Here is a 21,491-nt window from a genome sequence, read left to right on the forward strand (position 1 = left end):
AATATTCTCCCATGGATACCCCATTTGCTGATTCCTCTTCAAACTGTGTAATTGGGTGTCTCCGGCAATGTGATGAAATGTGCCACAAACATCAAAAAACGGTGCCGAATTAAATCTGCTTTTCATAATCTCCTCTCATTTCCCAGACCTGAGACATTTTATTCAATTTTTCCTGTCTAAGTTGATATGTAAAGCCATATAAACATATCAATGCAAATAAATACATATATATTTTTCAAACTCTCATAAAAATGCACTCCTGACTAAGATTCACATCCAGTGTCTACCACATCATTGCTGCTCAATGTAATTCAATTTTTTGTTGTGTGTTGCATTACTTCTAAGAATGTCTAGGGAGCTGCATGGTACTGATGTTGGTTTTGTTCCCAGGTTCCCGTCTATCCGTCATGTTTCGACTTTATTATCTGACCCTGGTTAAAAATCTTTCCCATTTGCATTAACAGTTAAAAAAAATCTATGCCAACTACCCTTAATATTATTCAAAATAAGGAAAGAAAATGGGATCCTATTAGATGCTGGAGTTGTCTATATTTTCATAGATTAATGCTGGAAGGGACCATTATATGATCATCTACTCTGACGTCCTGCATAACACACATCAGAGAATTTCACCCTACATTAATAAATTCAGTGTGTACATTTTTCAAAAGCGATTAAGTGATTTAGGTGTCTGGAACATAAGCACCTAAATCACTTAGGTCCAGATCCTCACAGGAATTTCCATTGCTGTCTATGGGAGTTAGCCAGATTTATAAAGGGACTTAGGCACCTGTTTTGGCACATTCCCCCATATGGTCAGGGTTCTGCTGTGCCCCCTGCCACCTGTTTTTTTGGGATATGTGGTGGCGTTATAAAAACACTCTTGTTGCTCAGCCTAATGAAATAAGTGGATATGAATCCTGATATCAGTTCTACTTCTAGAGAAATTCCCTTAGGGTATTGTCACCTTAATGACTCTAGACAGACACTCCTACTTTACAGTTTCGAGGCCTAATCTGCAATAGCCCCTATAGCGAGTAATCCTTGTGTCTGCGGCAGGAGTTGCACGGGAGAAGACTCTCACACTGGTAGTGGCAAGACTGTAGAGAAGGGGAGAGAGGAGCTGATGATGGAAGGGTAAGAACGCATCCTACCTAGACTGTGCTTATCATCTTAGTGGCTAAGGTCCCGATCCTGCAAAGAACTGACCCATGAGCTTAACTTGAATTACACGATTAGTCTCACTGAGTCCAGTGAAGTTGCTCACGTACACATGTATGAGTCTGTGTACGCAGGCCTTGGTCTCTCTAGTGTTACCAGCACAGCCCTGAGGCTTGCCCTTGATTGGTGGCACCTTCTCGTCACCCATCCCTTAACGGGTATGTCTGGGTTCGAAACAAAGCAAGCTCACCAGGGCAGGGACAGAGAGCCCATATGCTCAGGGTTTAGCTGATCGCCATATTTGGGGTCGGGAAGGAATTTTCCTCCAGGGCAGATTGGAAGAGGCCCTGGAGGTTTTTCGCCTTCCTTTGTAGCATGGGGCACGGCTCACTTGCTGGAGGATTCTCTGCTCCTTGAAGTCTTTAAACCGCGATTTGAGGACTTCAATAGCTCAGACATAGGTGAGAGGTTTTTCGCAGGAGTGGGTGGGTGAAATTCTGTGGCCTGCGTTGTGCAGGAGGTCAGACTAGATGATCATAATGGTCCCTTCTGACCTTAGTATCTATGAATCTATGAAACAAAGCAAGCTCACCAGGGTAGGGACAGAGAGCTTGCCAGCTGCCTGGGAGACACCCTTGCTGCCCAGTTCGGTAGCAGGGCAAAGAGATTCCCTTGAGCTGTAATTCGTTACCAACACATCCTGTCTTTATTAGTAAAGCAAGATATTGCTTTGCTAGATTCACTGTATCCACACAAAAATACATGGGAGACTCAATAAAAGGGGAGGATGGGTGTTGGGGGGGGGGAAATAACAGTGCTAAACAACCAATAGGAAGTGTGATTCTGCTTGGGGTTTCAGTCTCCTCGGAGACTAACACTTCCTCCATATTTTCAAGCTTTTTCTTACAGGAATCAGAATGGGAAAATCAGGGAAAAGTTTTCCCACTCTATTACATGAAAGGGAAACGCAGGTAGTTTTATATTTATCAATGTGAAACAGAAATACAAGTTCATTAATTATGGTAAATCCCATCCATGACCGTTTTTTCACTCCATCGTAAGAATAATATGCTCTTATATAGCACTTTTCTTCATTGATCTCAAAGCAAAAGTATTTTTATTCCCATTTTAGTAGTAGTGAAACTGAGGCACAGAATGATGAAGTGACTTGCCAAGGGCCGCTCAGCAAGCCAGTGGCAGAGCCAGGAACAGAAGCCAGGTGTCTCCTGACTCCCCATGGAATGCTATAGCCTGTGGCCAAACACTGCCTGTCACACCATAGATTGTTCTTCCATACACCAGGGCATTCCCACTCCATCACTGGAAAAGCAGTGTCATGTGATGGATAAGAGACAGGCCTGAGACTCACAAGACCTGAGTTCTAGTCCCACCTCACCTACTGACCTGACATGTGACAAGTCACTTCCTTGGTCTCCATCCCTACACTTTGTCCATCTTGCCTAATTAGACTGTAAATTCTTTGGGGGCATGGACCATCTCTTACTATGTACCTGCCACAATGGGGCCCTGATCTCAGTTGGGGCCTGAAGTTGCTTCTGGGATATAAATAACGAGACTCACTTCTGTAGCTACATTGTCATAAAACAAACAAAAATACTGAATTTATTTTTTTTTAAAAGTGCTCCTCCAAGCTGCACACTAGCCTTTGCCCATGTGATCTCAGCAACGTAACCATAATAGACTCATAGACTAAGGCCAGAAGGGACCATCATGATCTTCTCGTCTGACCTCCTGAACATTGTCGACCACAGAAGTAATGTGTCGCCCACCCACTAAGTAATCTCTCTCCTCACACCTCCCAAATTCTGCTAACATGTTTGCCTAAGATCCCCGTCACAGAACCTCACTCACCCACTTAACTTCTCTGCCTCGGTTTCCCCTAACTATAAATTGGGGACAATAGCACTTCCCCACCTCACAGAGAGGTTGTGAGGATTACTACAGTAATGGGGTATAGGTATATCTTACATAGTATTAAGTAGCTGGTTGAAATTTTTCACTTGATTTTTTTTTTAAATGTGGTTTCAGGTAAATAAGAAATAAAACAAACGTCTTCAGTCCAAATTCTTGATTTTTGTTGAAAAAATTCAAAACCAAAATCAAAATCTGTTTTTCATTTTCACTGAAACATTCTGGGAGGGGCGGGGGGATGGAGAGAATCTCCACTGGCATTTGTGTCGTTCCACAACTTTTTTGCAGAAATAAAACTGGAACTTGCCGACCTGCTGTTGTGCAAACTAACTTGAGCTCACCTTTCAGAACCCACCAGGGATGCCAAGCTTATCCTGATCGAGGTCATCTGCTGTGGACAGACCTGTGTACGGTGGAGCAGGTTTATTGCTACGCCTGAGACTGGCTTAGCACGGGAGAGTCAGGAAACATTACAGCTCCGTGAATCTCTCTCCTCACACCTCCCAAATCCTGCTAACATGTTTGCCTAAGATCCCCATCACACCCACCTTAAAGAAAGGCATTCTGATCTATGGTGAAACATGACACATCCCTGAACCCACAATAACACCATAATTCCCACCCCACTCACCCCATGTTGGAGCCTACGACCCAAGCAGGAATGTTTCTGAAGTAGGACCAAAAAAAAAAAAAATTACATTAGTGACTAACAAAGGGTTGAAGAACCAGTGAAGCAGAAGGGAGAGAGAATTAGTTTTGCTTTCAGACACACACACTCAAAGGTGTCAGGGCTGCCTAAAAATAATACCTCTATCTCAGCCAAGCTTCTCTAACCTGTTTAAACAGAGAGATCAGAGATGTGCTTTTGATTTCATTCAAGTCCCCAATGTTGTTTGCTTGCTTTGCTCTCACCTGTGCTTTAACCTCCCAGGGAGCTTGCCTTTTTTGCCTCACACAACTGTGTTGTTATAACTCTGGCCATATGAACCAGGGGAGGGTCAAGATTTTCACAAGTTCTCAAGCACTCGAAAGTGGGGCCTGATTTTCAGAACTGCTCAGCGGTCCCCAGCAGCTTCCGTTGAGAGCAACAGGAAAAAGCCGGGCCCTAGGTATGTCATTCTGCCTCAGGATTTCAATTTAACAACAAACTCACCTGAGCTAAATCCCGGAGCTCACCTCATAGAATCCGTTCCCCTTTGATGTGACTGGAAGCTCCTAAACCCTGACGATAACCAGTTATTGAAATAAACACGTTAGAGGCTCATTTACCCTAAAGGCCTTCTTGTCTCCTGAGATGGCCATACATAGGTTTCTGGTGGCCAGGGTCCTGCTCCAGTTCTACATGCTGAAGCCCTCAGCTGACAACACCTTAAAGCTGGTCCTAGACAGGTGCGTGGCCTGGACCAGCAGCCAGAGCACCTCAGATGAGAGGGAAAAGTGGTCTTTCAGATGGGTGCCAGACCATTAGGGTTTGGGCTGCTGCTCACCCTGTTTGTTGTTTATATCCCTGGCTTCAGTCCTGCATTTGGGCTAATAGTCATGGTGCACATGTAGGATTTTTGGTTCTTGTAACCTGGCTTGAAGGCCCCACTGATTTAACTCCCCTGTCCCTCTAATTAATCCAGCTCCCTCTAGCTGCCAGATTATTTCTGGAACCTTCTCCTGGGGTCATAGAATGATAGAACATCAGGGTTGGAAGGGACCTCAGGAGGTCATCCAGTCCAACCCCCTGCTCAAAGCAGGACCAAGCCCCAATTTTTGCCCCAGATCCCTAAATGGCCCCCTCAAGGATTGAACTCACAACCCTGGGTTTAGCAGGCCAATGCTCAAACCACTGAGCTACCCCTCCCCCCAAGGGGCCCCATCCTGCTGAGCACTCTCTGCTCCGCCAGAGGTGAGGGTGAGGTGGTGACATTCAGCGCCTGGCAGAATCGGGGCCTGACATGTAACTGTCTGCCTGTTCCTGCTGGAACCTACGCTCCTTGCACAAGGTGATCTTCCTACCAGCTGCCTTTACAGTACAAACCAGGAGAGGCCTCGCTACCATGGGGACGAATCCTGCAGCCCTCACGCAAGGCCCCAGCCAGCTCCCACTGAAGTCAATGGAAAGACTCCCAAGGTCTTCAATGGAAGGTGTTCGGACGCACAAGCCCAGCTGCCGCTGACCTCTGTCGGAGCGGTGCCGGAGCCAGGGCTCCATAGACCGTAGACAGGACACAGAATCCTTAGCCGTTAGACAAAGCAGGCTTGGTTCTCCTCTCAGCTACAGGGGTATAGATCGAGAACATGACAAACTGGAGGGCAAGGAGAGTTGGACTCCATGTCTCCGCCCCCTTCTGTTGTTGTGACGAAACCCCTGAGATAAGGCATGTCGTGAGAGGTCTCCTTTCATGAGCGGCCTGTATGGACTTGATCATCGCGCGACACGTATAATTACGCTAACAGCCCCATTGGAGGAAGTTTATAAAGTGCCAGGTCTGGGCCTCGCATTCTGTACGAATCTGCTACATGCTAACTCTGGGAAGGATGGGGTTACAGAGGGTAACACAGGACAGCCACAACAAACACACAAGTGTTGTGAACTGAATGAACTGCTCCTCCCAGAGGCCAGAGATTATCCCCTCGTAATACTCTATGATGCCTGTACTTGGCTGCTGGGAAAACCAGGTTTGGCTCACCCCTGCGTGGCACACAGAATCCTCCTCACTAATTCTCTGTCTAAAGTATTCATGCCCTCCCCCCATTACCACAGTATCCGAGCATCTTTAATGCATTTGCCCCCACAACCCCCTGGGAGGCAGGGCTGATTATCCCCATTGCACAGATGGGGAACTGAGGCACGTCGAGACTAAGGGACTTGCCCAAGGCACAGAAGAAGGTTGGTGATGGGTCAGGGTTGAACCCACATCTCCTGAGTCCCAGGCGAGCAGCCTAAGCACTGGACAGCCTCCCTCCCTTCCAACAGGTAAAGGTCGCTGGGCCCGATCTAAAGCCCATCGAAATCAACAGGAATCTTTCCACGGAGTTCAATGGGCTGTGGATCGGGCCCTTCTATACTAATCACAGCAGTGCCTGACAAAATCTTAGACAGGAACTGGAGCATCACTGGAGCAAATACTGCTCAGTTACGAGGCCAAATAACTTGTAGCCTTTATGTAAAAAAGCATTCCAATGGAACTGTCTCTTTATTCTGTGTTTGTACAGCACCTAGCACATTGGACTGAGGCTCCTAGATGCTACTGAAATACAAACAATAGCAATGGCCCAAGTTGCTACAGAGTAACGATGTTTGGGGGATCTTCATGTTCACAGTGTTTGGGGGATCTTCCACCCTAAACAGAAGATGGTCAGCATTGGCACAGGGGGGAATAGTGAAAAAGCACATTCCCTAAAATAATGATTGACAGGAGGGAAATTGTCATGCTAGGGGCTTTGCTGTTGTGATGGATTTTCCGTGCTCAGGTTCTGCGGCGATGGCTGGCAGTAGAAAACCCACCCTGTAGATGATAAACTCTTTGTGAGCGTTGTTCGACCAGGGCTATTTTAAAATGATAGACTGGAGAACCAAAACAATCCCAGCTGCCAAGACACTGATGGCTGGGGTCAATGGTGGGGGATGGCTGGTGCACATCACTTTCATGAATAGAGCTTCCCGGGTTTCCTGTGCCCATTGGATGTGCCTATGGGAGGGTCTTTCCCCCCCCCTCACTTCCCTACCCCCATTGTGACACACCAGTGGCAGCAACCCAGGGAGTGCTAGGGGAGAGCTCCCGACACGCCCAGCATTGTAACCACAGCTCAGAGGGGGTAGGGCCACAAATGCTCCAGTTGCTACAAAGTGTGTGTGGGGGAGTGGGGGGGGTGGGATGGGGCGGGGTGAGGGGGAGAGATTCGGAAGATATAAACCTCGAGCGTGTATCTGCATTGCCGTTTACTTTTCTCTAGCAGAACATTTTTAGACTGAACGAAAAGAGCCTACCACAACACAGGCGGAAGGAGATTGCTCCGAGCATAAGCAGGGAACACATGGATGGGAGAGGGATGAGAGAGGGAACAAATCTTCTGTCCTGCGTGGGGATATAAGAGTACTAGACTAAGCTGCGGCAGACATGCTTTCGATTCCCATCTCTGCCATAGACTCCCTGTGTGACCTTGAGCAAGTCACTTAATCTCTCCGTGTCCCCGTTCCCCACGTGTAAAATTAGGTTAGTAACCCTTCTTTTCTCCCAGCCATCGTGTGTCTTATGTATTTACACCATAAAATCTGGGCAGGGACTGTCTGTTCTTATGTCTCTGCACGGCACCGAAGACGATGGGGCCATGATTTTGGCTGGATCTCTAGGCACAGCCCATAATACAAAGAAATAATCTCAAAGTCCAGACAGGTAGAATTAGATAGAGGAAAGGGAATGATAGGAAGGAAGGAGGGATAGGAAGAGTGGAGAGTGATGTGTTTAACAGGGAACTGCAGAATGGCTACCAGTCACAGATGAGCACTAATTGATATTTTTTCATCTAAATATTTTTTTAGACCATAAATGGGTTTTCAAGCAACAATTTTTGCAGAAAAATTCCATTTTGGTTCTTTTTTTTTTCCCCCAAACAATTGGAAACTGAAATTTGACTATTTTCAAACAACTGATGTTTTTCCCATGGGAAACCTGGGGGGAAGGGACAAAATTTAAAAAAAATTCCCATGAAAAATATTGGCATTTTCAATCAGCTTTACATTACTTTCCAGCAAGTTGTCTGGCTGCGGCATCAGGACCTCAATTTTGCGCAGCACTTCAGGACAGGCGCATCTCTGTCTCAGAAGTGCCTTGCTGAATCAGACTTCCGCTCAGCGACGCCAAACGGAATTTCAAACAATAACTTTCGCAATCTGACCGCGGTGCCTCTGGTCTGGAGAAGGTTCAGGCAGAGCAAAAATGGGCACCGTTTTCTTTTTAAGGATGGAGTCGAATACACACGCCAGCCCAAACGTCGGATGCACTGGAAAAATTCCTGCACTGTCACGCTTCGCTAATAAATTGTCATGCTATGGAAAGAGTTCAAAATAATTTTTTGCTCACGTTTGTCTTTGGGTTCCTTGCCAAACCTACATCAAGAATTGGAGCAGAAGTATCAGCAGCAAATAGTTAAATATATATATATATATATATATATATATATATATATATATATATATATATATAAGACCCCGCCAAATTGGGGGAAATTGCTTCCTGTCAGATATCACCTATTCCAAGTGAGACAGAAATACATGTAATCTTGTAAAATGAAGGCCAACGACAGACCTGTACCTGCCTTAGATGAATAAGTATCCCATTATCATGAAAAATGACAGCCGCAGGCTGTGATTATGCCACTATTGTATTCTAAACAGCATGGTTTGTCAAACGGAATAAATCCTCACACAATAAACATTTTTTTTTTTAAATCCAGTTTGAAGCCAAACACACAATTTATTATTTTGCTTAACATCGCGCGCTCTGTTTTACTGATTAGTGGGCAAATAGCACCGTGTTTAAGCATGTGTTTAGAATCAGCCGTGCTATTTGCCAACCCTGCAAACCTGGGGTGTGAGCCTAGCTTTGAACACAGGAGCAACTTTACTCATGTGAGTAAACCCCACTGACCTCAGCGGAGTTAAAATGGTGTTAAGCCACTTAAAAGCACATTGGAATCATGCAGCCCTAAAGAGGATTGGCAGGTGTTGAGAAATGAAATATTTATCTTTGCGGGTTTGGTTCGGTACCATGAGACGGCTGCTTTGAACGCTCTGTGGCCTGGAGAAGGGAGAGTATTTCACAGTATGTTAAGTTGTACCGAACGGGAAAGATTTTGATGCCTAATAATTTCATTCTTGTGCTGGTTGTTTATGCAAACTTCCCCACATGCTGTTACTCTCCTTAACCATTGTGGGCATAGAAGAGCAGAGGTGTTCCCCCTCCCACCCTTTTTAAAAAGTATTTGACTCAGGTAGCTTCCCCCTTATTGGAGGATGCCTTCAGTCCAACTTTTATATTACATCAGTATTGGTTACAAGAGGAATACAAGAAGAAGGGAATAAAGACAGGAGCTATACCAGTTTGACAATGATTATTGGGTTTATAAGGTCTAAACTTACGGCGGTATGTACAGTGCAGACGCTGCACGCCCGGTTAGTGTGGATATAAACAGCAGTGTAGACGGAGAGGCCCAGCTTAGCTGAGTAGAGTAGACTAGAGTGCCTTACACAACTGAACCCCCCGGTATATACCCTACACGAGCTTTCTACATTCCCAAGCAGTGCCTCCTAGTCTACACTGCTTCCCTGTTGCCTCCCCTTCACCAGAGCCTTTCACTGCAGCGTGTAGCTACACTTGCCTGTGCTCTACACGTCACCATGACTGTAGCAGACATAGCCATAATATCACACACAAGGCCCAATCAGAGCCCTATTGTGCTAGGGGCTGTACATACCCAGAACGAAAAGACAGTGGTGCATATTTTGTTGATACAAAGCGCTAAAAGGTCAAATTCATCCTTGCTGTTAACTCCATCAACTTCAAAATATTTACAGGACTAATTATCGCTTTCCCGCATCAATTGATCTGGGCTCTGAGACTCAGTGCTGTAGGTTTTTTATTGCAGTGTCGACATTCTCTCCGTTCCCCATCTGCACAGTGGATATAATACTCCTTCCTTTTGTCCATTTTGTCTATGTAGTTTGTGATCTCGTTGTCCCTTATTACTGTGTGTGTGCATTGAGTTACACAATGGGGTCTGATCATCACAGAGGTCACTGTACTACAAATTAAAATACTAATAAGTATGAATATTGGATATAAAGAGACACTGTCAAAATAAAAATCATTGACCCAAGCCTTATTTAAGGCCAAACTCCGAGTGAAATAGATAAGAATGGCGTAAAAGACTGCAGAACATGGCCTCGGATTTTGAAAGAAAAATTGTTGTTTGTGTTACTAAAAATAAACCCATGGACAATTAAAAAGGAAAGAACTTTAAAAATTGAATGTATATTTCATCATTTTTGCTGGCTGTTTAACTTTCCTGCATTTCACTCAGCTTGGGCAGGGAAACCAGATCAGTGAGTTTCACTTCCCAGTTCTAGTTAGTTTCAGTTCCCAGTCCTAATCACGAGACAGGCCCTAAAAATCGTGAGATTGGCTTAAAAACCATGAGATTTGTAATAAATAATAAATGTGGGGTTCTTTTTCTCTGCCTTCTGGTTCTGAGCCTGTAGGTTACACTCAGGTCATGTGTTCTATCTTTTCACTGTAACCATGAGGGCTAGAAACCTTTTTTATTTTAAATGAAAGCTAAGATTCTCACATGTTCACAAGATTCCAGGAGCTGGGGCTTTAAGAAAAACACCAAAATATTGCAAGAGCTGGCAACACTGAGTTTCTGTTTCTGATGCACTAATGCAATGCCGCTAGTCCTGGGTTTCTGGTGCTTGTGTGAATTTTGTTTTTTAATTATTATTAATGCACCCCATACACTGTTTTCACTGAAATTTAAAAACAAAATTCATGAAAATATTTCTATTCATTTCACGTAGATTTCGTCAAACGTAAAACAAAAATCTAAATTCTAGGATGAAACAAAGTTTGCAGTTTCCCTTCAAAGGGCTTGAATATTTTTATCCATTTCTCTCTTTCGCTACCTAATTTCTACTGGTACATCCTATGCCCTGAAGAAAGCACTTTCCAATCTTCTATTCTTTGAAGGATCATTGATTACACTTCATCTGCTCTCGCATTTTCAAACAGGTCGTGTATGTTTAACATAGAGCGAATAAAGGGTCTGTTTATCCAGATGGTTTAGAAAGGTGCTAATGCTGGTCCAGACCTTATGAAGAAAGGATCCAGCAAATCTTTGCTGCTATTAGGTTCATAGCTAAATCAAAGCTTTCAAATTTACAGGTGAAAAAGTTGAGACTCCCTCTGGTCTTAGCTTGCTGAGGCTAGCACCTGAATATTTCCCGTGTAGATTTCATCCAGTTTGAACATTACAGACCAGTATATCCGAGATGGTGCATTTTTATTATTGTTATGTAGAGGTGAGTCCCACTCCTGCCCCCCCAAAAAATCGCCAGAATTTCTAAACTTTCAAAAGCATTTGCATTCCATTGGTTTGCAAACCTGACCAATGTTTTGGTTTCCAAAGTGTTCTGCTGTTCTGGAACTTTGTTGTTTTCCAAATAAGAAACTTTGGGGGAAAGTTAAACATGTTCAAATTAAACAAACGCCACCATGTGACCAGTCTGACCAATTGGAGTTGCTACTGTAAAATTGGTACTCCCTTAATACCTCAGCCATAGCCTTTTCTGACTTATTTTCAAGCAACAGGGGGGCCCAACCTAGAACTCCCAGGAATCCCTGCCTAACTCTGTTGTATATCTGAGCATCATCTGCTCCATCGGGTGGAATTTCCAATATCACATCTCCCCATTCAAGGCAATGATTATTCTTTCATCATTACACTGAAAGCTTTACGTGAAGGGGAGGGCGCGGAGAGGGGGGAGAAATCCCATCTGGGACAAAAGAGTCCCACCACCCTGGGCCGATAAGGAACTTTAGCCCTATTCACAACCTGACAAGCGCTGGTAGAATATGATCCTAATCCTGTTTCCAACATTCTTTTCGCCACTCGGCCTCCCAATTCCATGCTGTATTCTTCTAACTGTCGCTTTAGCAAATCCCCCAAATAGAATTACTAGGGAGATAAACATCAAAGGGGATTCAGAAATCTACAGTAGGTTCACACAGCAGGAGAAAGAGGGGCTGGTGGAAAGACACCGCCCACCTCGTTGCATTTTTCTCTGATTGCATTCCAAAGCTTTTCGGACTCTCTCCTGCACTCTGAAGATCAGCCATCCAGACCTGCCCAGCGTTATGTTGTTATGTCTATTACAATAGCACCTCAAGGGCCCCCAATTGAGATCAGTGCCCTGGGGTGCTAGGCACTGTACATCCACGTAGTAAGAGACAGTCCCTGCCCCAAAGAACTTGCACAATCGAAATAGAGAAGATAAAGGAAGAATATTTTACAGACAGGGATCTGAGGCCCAGGAATATTAAATCATCTGCCCAAGGTCACACAAATGTCTGTTGCAGAGCTCAGAACTGAACCTAGATGTCACGAGTTCCAATCCAGGGCCTTAATCACAAAAGCCACCTCTCCTTTCTATAGTGCGGCTCCAGCCAGGATCAGGGCCCATAGTGCACAGCACTGTACATAAACATACAAAATCAGATGCCCTGCCCCAAAAAGCCTTGTAATATAAGAACTGGCTTATGTCACTCACTCAGCATCATTTTTGGGGAATGAGCCACTGTCTGAGGCCACGAACAGCATTTAAATTTGCCATCCAGTCGGCTTTTAGGTCTGTACGTTCCAGGTTCAAAACCCCAGTCAGTTAGAAACTGATCTGATAGGCGCTGAGAGATAGAATCATAGAATATCAGGGTTGGAAGGGACCTCAGGAGGTCATCTAGTCCAACCCTCTGCTCAAAGCAGGACCAGTCCCCAATGGCCCCCTCAAGGGGTGAACTCACAACCCTGGGTTTAGCAGGCCAATGCTCAAACCACTGAGCTATGATGTCCTTTTCACAACTTCCTTTTTCAGGTTAAAACCACAATTTTAACAGGTTTTTAAAAGTTGAGACTGAAAAGAATCAGCAGCCCAGGAAATAGAGGTGGGAAGAAAATAGAAAAGAGAGAGTTTGAGCTCAGTATAAATGTGAAATTGCCCTAGATCCAGAGAGATGGAGATTCCAGTAGAACCCTATGTGACAATAGCCACGGCTGGGAGTATAAAGGTAATAATTAAAAACAAAGCGGAGGATGATCAAGCACGGCACTCCAACACAAAAGGAAATAGGCAACAGCTACTCACTACCATACATTATGAGGCCAGAAGGCGCTATTGTGATCATCCAATTTGACCTCCTGGACAGAATAGAAAGCCTCAAGAAAGGTCTGTCTCCTGCCCTGTCAAGCTTAAACTGTATGGCAGAAAGTTCCATTGTGCTGGAGGAGCAGAGCAGTTGACCACAATATTCACCTGAGAGCTTCAGGTGATCTGGGTCTCTCAGGGATGGCCTAGATAATACTTAGTCCTGCCATGAGTGCAGGGGACTGGACTAGATGACCTCTCGAGGTCTCTTCCAGTCCTATGATTCTATCTTTTAGACATGCTGGACCCAGCTCATTGAATGCCTTGAAGACAAGGACCGAGACCTGATTCAGTATTCTATGGAAGCCAGTGTGGAGAGTTGGGGAAAGGTCCTTCCTGGTCATTCATTTGCAGTATGTCCTTTCAAATATGTTTATCTTGCGTTGAGTGGAATTTGCCAGTGAGCTGTTAAGACGTTGCCCTTGGAAAACCCGATGCTATCTACACACTTTCACCCATATTAAGCCTCTTCCTTTTGTTTAGGGGCCATGTTTGCTCATCTGGCTCTCACCTGACATGTTTTTTCTCCAGTGAAAATTGGGGGAAAAGCATGGAGGCTCTAGGGTTTACACAAAAACACCAGCTTGTTCAGGCCAGAGATGGAAGAGAGATGCTGTTGCCAGTGGATTAATGTAGAAGATTTCTCCTTTAACCAAGACTAGGTTCAAATCTGCATAGGGGAGCTTGCATCCTAGTGTCCATACAGGCTAATTATAATGTTCTTGCAATTATATAGGGCCTCCCATCCTGCAACATTCCATGCTTCTTTGCTGTTTATTCAAAGGGGACAGGAAACGGTGAGTCTGGACACACAGAGCTGTTGCTTGATGATCTCTTTTGGGCAAGAGGGAACTGGCAGGGAGTTCTGCCCCTACAACTCCAGATCTTGCGAGATCTGTATAGAGGGCCTCATGCCTCCAAGCCCCCCCTAGCTATTGCTATGGGCCCCCAAAGTCCTCCTGGGGTCAGGGTGTTCACTGAGTAATAGGAAAACTAACTCTCATTGATGGGCTGAGTCATCCCTCTGGAAGCTAAGAGGAGGATTTGGTTTTGTACCAGGGTCATGCCACTCATCACTGGGATGGAACACAGCAGCTGTTCAACAGGGCAGAGGCATGAGCCAAGTGCAGGGCAGAGCATGAGCTGAGTGCAGGGCAGCAAAGACGAATCCTGTATCCAGTTGTAAACACAGGGGGAACTCAGTCCAGCAAGACTGGATGTCTTTCTAAAAGATAGCCTCTCGTTCAATCAGATGTTATGGCCTGTGTAATAGACTCATAGAAATGTAGGCCTGGAAGGGACCTTCAGAGGTCATCTAATCCACCCCTCTGCGCTAAGGCAGTACCAAGGAAACCTAGACTGTCCCTGCCAGGTCCAACCTGTTCTTAAAAACCTCCAGTGATGGGGATTCCACAACCTCCCATGGAAGCCGATTTCAGAGCTTAACGACCCTGATAGTTAGAAAGATTTTCTTAATATCTAACCTAACTCTCCCTTGCTGTAGATGAAGCCCATTGCTTCTTATCCTGCCTTCAGTAGACATGGAGAACATTTGATCATTGTCCTCTTCATAACAGCCCTTAACGTATTTGAAGACTGTTATCAGACCCCCCCTTAGTTTTCTCTTCTCAGGACTAACCATGACCGTTTTTGGGGGTTTTTTGTAACTCTCCTCACAGGTGAAGTTTTATCATTTTTGTAGCTGTCCTCTGGACTCTGTCTTCTGGAGTCTCTCCATTGACTTTAATGGCAGTTGAATCAGGTCCTTTGATCTGCCAGATGAGCCCACGAGAGAACAGAAATCTGTTCCTTTTTTTGAGTTTACACCACAACTTTCATTTGCCTTTGCAGTATTCTGGATGGAGGACGTTGCATCACCACAGATTGCTTCGTACAGTCCAGATGGTTTGCATTTGCCTACAAACTTTTTGCCTTAACCGGAATATTTCATTTAAATTGTCGCTTTAATTTTCACATTCCAGCTGCAGTCGATTCCTTCTGTTTAACACACTTCATATTTACGGTGCTACTTCCAGAGAAAGCTGGGACTGATGCTGCTTCAAATTCCAAGAACTCACCTCATCCAATGAGAAAAAAGCTTTAATCACAATACAGCACAGACATTCTACCATTTGCCATTTGGTCCTAAGCAACCTTTAACAGGGTTTGACAGCAAAGCACCCTGATTTGCATCAGATGATGCAAGTTCTGCACTTGGAAATCTTTAGCAACCAGACAATACCAAATTATTCTGCAACATAAACTTAGTACGGCAGAAGGACCGCAGGGTGTGATTTGGTTCAGTGTTTCCTTCTTAAATATTTAAAGTGAATTCCATACCAACAAATGGCACCTTATTAAGGACACTAAAGTACTCACTACAGCTTTTGAATTTCATAAAAGATTAAAGTTGAAATTGTGAAATTAAAAAAGCATATTTTAATGGCAGTTTCATTAATTTCCCTCCATTTTTCAACCTGCTGTAGAGCTGAACTATTTTTTCAATATTTTGTTTTTTATTAAAAGGGTGGGATGGAAAATTTTGCAAACAAAAAATCTTGATCAGCTCTTAATAAGCACTTTAGACACTGCAGTAGCATTATGCTAAACTGTGGTGGTTTGGACTATTATTACAGAATTAGATGCAGGAGTGAGGTCCGATTGACAACCCAGGAGAGGCTGTAAGAACAGGCACAGAGAGGAGTTCCTAGGATGATCAGGAGAATGGAGGGCTGATCGTATGAGAGGAGACTAAGCCCTGGTCTACACTGTGCGGGGGGGGGCGGGGGGGGGGGATCGATCTAAGTTACGCAACTTCAGCTACGTGAATAACGTAGCTGAAGTCGACGTACTTAGATCTACTTACCACGGTGTCTTCGCTGCGGTAAGTTGATTGCTGACGCTCCCCTGTTGACACCACCTGCGCCTCTCGCGCCGGCAGAGTACCGCAGTCAATGGGAGAACGCTTGGCGGTCGATTTATCGCGTCTTCACTAGACGCGATAAATCGACCCCTGCTGGATCAATCGCTCCGGAGGTAAGTGTAGACATGCCCTAAGGCCTGGTCTATGCTAGAAAATTAAGTTGGCTTACCTACATCGCCAAGGGGTGGGAAAAATCCACACTGCTGAGCTGCATAGTTAAGCCGACCTAACCGCTAGTGTAGACAACACTCAGTCAATGGAAGAATTCTCCTGTAAACCTAGCTACCACCTCTCGGGGAGACAGAACCCCTCTTGTCAATGTAGGTAGCATCCACAGTGTAGGTAGAAGCCCTACAGCGGTGATTCGGTGCCGCTGTAGCATTTCAAGTGTGGACAAGCACTAGGAGTTTAATCTCAGAAAACGATGTCTGAGATGGGATCTGATTGCTCTGTATAAATACATCAGAGAGGTAAACACCAAGGAAGGGGAAGAGCTATTGAAGTAGAGGACAATGTTGGCACGAGAACAAATGGGGATAAACTGGCCCTGACTGGAAATGAGAAGGTTTCCTACCATCAGAGGGGTGAGGCTCGGGAACAGCCTCCCAATAGGAGTTGTGGGGACACCCTAACGAGTTATAAGATAGAGTTTGATGAGTCATGAACGGGATTATAGGATAGGGTTGCCTGAAACAGCAGGGGACTAGAACTGAAGACCCCAGAGGTCCCTTCCAGTCCTGTGCTTCTTGACAGAAGGAAGAGCAAATAAGCAGCCACCAAAGCAGCCTTCTGATGCACTACTGTCCATCTCTGACAGACATTCAAGCAATTTTACGCACCCAAATGGCACCAAGATCCAAGTCCTCCATCCAGTTGTCTGCTAGGTCCCTGGTATTAACTCCAGTCTTCCTAGAGTGCGTTCCATGCTATTCCCATTATATTTCTAAAGCCAGACAACCCTTTCCACAAACACAAGCTTGGGTGGATAACAGTCATAAGCTAGAGAAACACTCCACGTCCAACAGCTGACGATCTTGCTACCACAGTACACCTGATCAAGAGCTAGCTAAAAGAACAATCACTAGGGGGTGCTATCACCACCAGCAGTCTAGCCCTAAATATGTGCTAGGTCTCTGCAATCTCACCATTTTTGAGCATCTTATTGGTTGCATTTAATATTGACACATCCATCCCCTCCAATAAGATGCAACTTCGGTGCCAGCTGTCCATTGAAAAACATTGCTATAGCAAATTCCTGTCTATGGTACTTATAAGCCCCATTACCATGAACCCTTTACAATCTTTAATGTTTTCATCCTCTGTTGTTGATATCCCATTTTACAGATGGGGAGCTAGGCATGTAGAGACTAAGGGATTTGCCCAAGACCACAAAAGATGTCTGTGACAGAGCAGGGAAACTGAACTCTGGTCTCACCAGTGCACCATGCTTCCTCATCCTTTGGAGGCTGCTATATCCCAAGATGAACTGGAGCATCTGAGAACAAGATCGTCCTGTGTGAGAAGTGTATTAATCTTGGGTATTTTTGGAGATCTCTCCCCAGTGGGTCAGTCAGTGTCTTAGCAATATCTATTTACTTTTCATACCACGTGTGGCATTAAGGTTCCACTATTCACAGATTACAAAGCCAGTCTATGATCATCTAGTCCAGTGGCTTCCAACCTTTTTATGCCCAAGATCACTTTCTGAATCTAAGGGCAACTCAGGATCTACCACGCCCCTTCCCTAAGGCCCTGCCCCTTCCCCAAAACTCCACCCCCCTCAATCCATCATCTCTGTTGCTCACTCTCCCCCACCCTCACTCACTTTCACTGGGCTGGGGTAGGAGGTTAGGGTTCAGGAGTGGGTGCGGGCTCTGGGCTGGGGCTGAGGGGTTTGCAGTGTGGGACGGGGCTCTAGGCTGAGAATGGGGTAGGGGGTTGGGTGCAGGAGGGGGCTCCAGGCTGGGGCAGAGTGTTGGGGTGCAGGAGGGGGTGCAGGATATGGACTCTGGAAGGGAGCTGGGGTACAGGAGGGGGGTCAGGGCTGGGGCTTGGGCTGCCGGAGGGAGTTCGGGGTGCAGAGGGGGTATGGGATGCTGGCTCCAGGAGGGGGATCAGGGATGGGGTGAAGGAGGGGATTTGGGGTGCAGGCTCTGGGAGGGGGGTCAGGGATGGGGGTGCAGGAGGGGGCTCAGGGTGCAGGAGAGGGTATGGGGTGCTGGCTCTGGGAGGGTGCTGGGGGTTGGGGTGCGGCCTCTCACTGGGCAGCACTTACCTCCAGCGGCTCCCGGTCGGCAGCGGGAGCAGTGAGGTCAAGACAGGCTCCCTGCCTACCCCGGCTCCCCACCACTCCCAGAAGGGGCCAACGTGCCCCTGCAGCCCCTTGGGGGGGGTGCACATGGCTCCGCATGCTGCCCCTCTCTGCAAGCACTGCCCCCACCGTTCTCCCGGCCAATGGGAGCTGCGGGGATGGTGCTTGCAGGCAGGAGCAACGCATGGAGGGAGACCCCTGCCCTCCCGCCCCCAAGGCCGTGGGGCCGCGCTGGCCACTTCCGGGAGCGGAGTGGGGCCGGGGTAGGAGGGAGCCACCACTGGAGATCGCGATCAACTGGGAGATCCTCTAAGATCGACCAGTCGATCGCAATTGACCGGTTGGTGACCACTGATCTAGTCTGACCTCCTTCATAATACCAAATAGAGAACATCCCTGAATTAATTCCTGTTTGAATTAGAACCTGAAAAACATCCAATCTTGATTTAAAAATTGCCCATGATGGAGAATCCATTACAAACTGTTCCAGTGGTTAATTATCCTAGCTGTTAATGATACACTCACGATGAGCTCCTCCCAGCTACTGGTTAATGGTACTCTCCCTATGGGATCCACAGCCCGGCTCCTTCTTTCTCAGGTTGACTGAAATGTCTTCCATGATTAATAATGGAATCCAGAGTCCTGGTGGCTGTGAAAATCTCGGGCAGATCTGCGGCAAAAGCAGGATTAAGTAAGTGTTTCCAACACAATAATGGAAATTCTTTTCTGTAGAAACTGCTACCCCGACTTGAAACTCTAGACTCAGGGGTGGCCTCTAATTTAATTGAAGACAAAAGCCAAAAGCATTTAAAATTTGTCACTCTTTTCTTTCTTTTTTTAGACTGGGCAGCTTTATCACAAAATGGTTGAGCTCTAAATCACTTTTGCACTGATTTGTTTTTGGTTTGTTTGTTTTTCCCTCCGCAGAACATTGAATGCAAAAGGGCGCGTCTCATCTCTGCAACACAAAGAGGACAGAAGGATCAGAAAACACGGCAATGCCAGGATGCCAATAAACATTCATTCTGCTCAACTTATTGTTCCCACTTATGTTTAATTTACCTTTAAGTCCTCCGGTCACCTAAAAGCAAGCTGCGCACAGATTCAACTGAACTCTTAAATGTCTTACATAGGTAAAGCATGTGCTTCCAAAAGGCGAGGCATCAGGCATGCAAACGTGACCTTCTAGCCTCTTATTCTTATACTTCCTGCTTGTTTCGTTTCTTGTTCCCTGGCAAAATGCTGCTTTATTGACACCATTATGGCTATTCCATCATGGATCGCACCACAACCCTGTTTCAGGAGAATTCACATGAGCCCTGAAATGAAGGACATGCCCAACCCATGAAGAGCGTTGATGTGTTTAGCCTAGTATCTAGCCATGATACGGCTCGGAACACCTGCAAACTGTGGCAGGTTGGCGGGCATGTGAACATTCTTGGAGTACCCAGAGAGATGGTGACTCTGGCCAATGTGACCTACCCAGAGACAGTGAGGACAACTCTGGGTAATAAAATGTTATCCACAAGAGATGGATTATTCACTGATTACTAAGCTTTAACCTGGCTCTCCTTAAGCATACAAACAAGAGCGAGAACACCAGCATGCATTTTGACTCCAGTATATACCTTCAGCTGTAGAGCCGCCGTATTTTAAATTTAAATAGAAAGGGGTCTCCACAGAGTTTGATGCTGAAAAATAAAGAAAGTCTGAGTGCCTCCTCTCTCATATTCCTTATCCTCTTGCTCTACCTGCTTATATCTAACCTTTCAAGGTATCTATGGTTCCATGAGGCACGTAATCTACAGTTCACATGCTAGCAGAACTATGTGGCCTGGTCTACTCTAGGGAAATTAAACCAGTGAGAGCACCTGGAGAGCTCACAGGACATCTGCATCCACACCTCCCTCCTATCTACGAATGGCCCAATGAACAGTCAGAACAGACAACCTTCCAGCAGGTTTAGCAGCTGGTTCAAAGTTAAACAGTTCATCCGGAACTAGGTTTGTCTGAACACTGACACAGAGAAGCTGAAAGGGGTGGACTAGTCCACCGGATACTGTCCCATAATGCACCTGTTGCCTTTTGAAATCCCCCAGGACGCATTGCTTCTGGGAGCTGAGCCAGGACTTGTGGGGTAGGTATGCAGGGGCTATTGCAACTAACACAGTGTAGGGACAACTGTTAGGGGGGCAAAACTTAAACCAATTCATCATGACTAATGGGGATGCACCAACTTGTGCTTGAACTGCTTCACTTATGAAAGGGATACAGTGTACCCCCAAGTTCCACCTCACTTAAAAACTACTTGCTTAAAAATCCTGGGTGCACACTGACCAATGGCTCACTTTCCATGAGTTCGGTGTGGAGATGATTTGTACTTTAAAGTTTATATAACAGTAAATATCCTAGTCAAAGATTCTTCCTCATTTCCTTCCCCCTCATCTTCCTAAATAGTGAAATTCACATTTTTATGGTATTTTTTACCTATTTCATAGAAATTCCTTGGGATTTATTTGTGCAATGACAAAGCCGCTACCATTATTCAGAGGAATCAATTGCTGTGAGATACAAGCACGAAGATACTGCTTTCCAGTTCAAAACATCGGGAGATTAGATAGGACGGCTAGATAGATTGGATGGAGACAGCAAGCGAATGAACAAGCCTAAGTACCCTCATAGACCCAATGACCATAAGTCCTTGATTGTGATTGGTCCGGGCTGGATAATGCCAGGAATAGGCATATTAAACACACGAATGTCAAGTTCTAATTCATCTCTTTAATGTTGTACAGTAGAAGGACTGTAGCCCCCTGCTGCTGTGTAATTTCACGCTAAGGAGTCTGATGGGGTTTCCTACAGACTGATCCTTTATGGATCAGGAAACTCACTTTCTCTTTGTGTTAGAGGGCCTGGAGATTCTCTCATTAACCCCTTTCATGCCAGACCTGATTAAACAGAAGGCTTTGCCTCCTCTAAGGAATCCTATAGCGCATCCCAGAGGTGAACAGCTCGGGGTTTTGCTGCTGTTGTTTTTGTAAGTGAAATCCTACAAAAGAAATAAAAATCAAATGCCAACAATCTACCACATTTACTTGAGGGATGGACTTGCTTTGCCTCTGCCGAACCCACTCAAACAGCACGGCCACGTCTCGAGAACGGAACTGGTTGTCACAAGCGGTTTGGTGCATCTACGC

This window comes from Natator depressus, chromosome 8 (assembly GCF_965152275.1).
Source record: "Natator depressus isolate rNatDep1 chromosome 8, rNatDep2.hap1, whole genome shotgun sequence".
Lineage (NCBI taxonomy): Eukaryota > Metazoa > Chordata > Testudines > Cheloniidae > Natator > Natator depressus.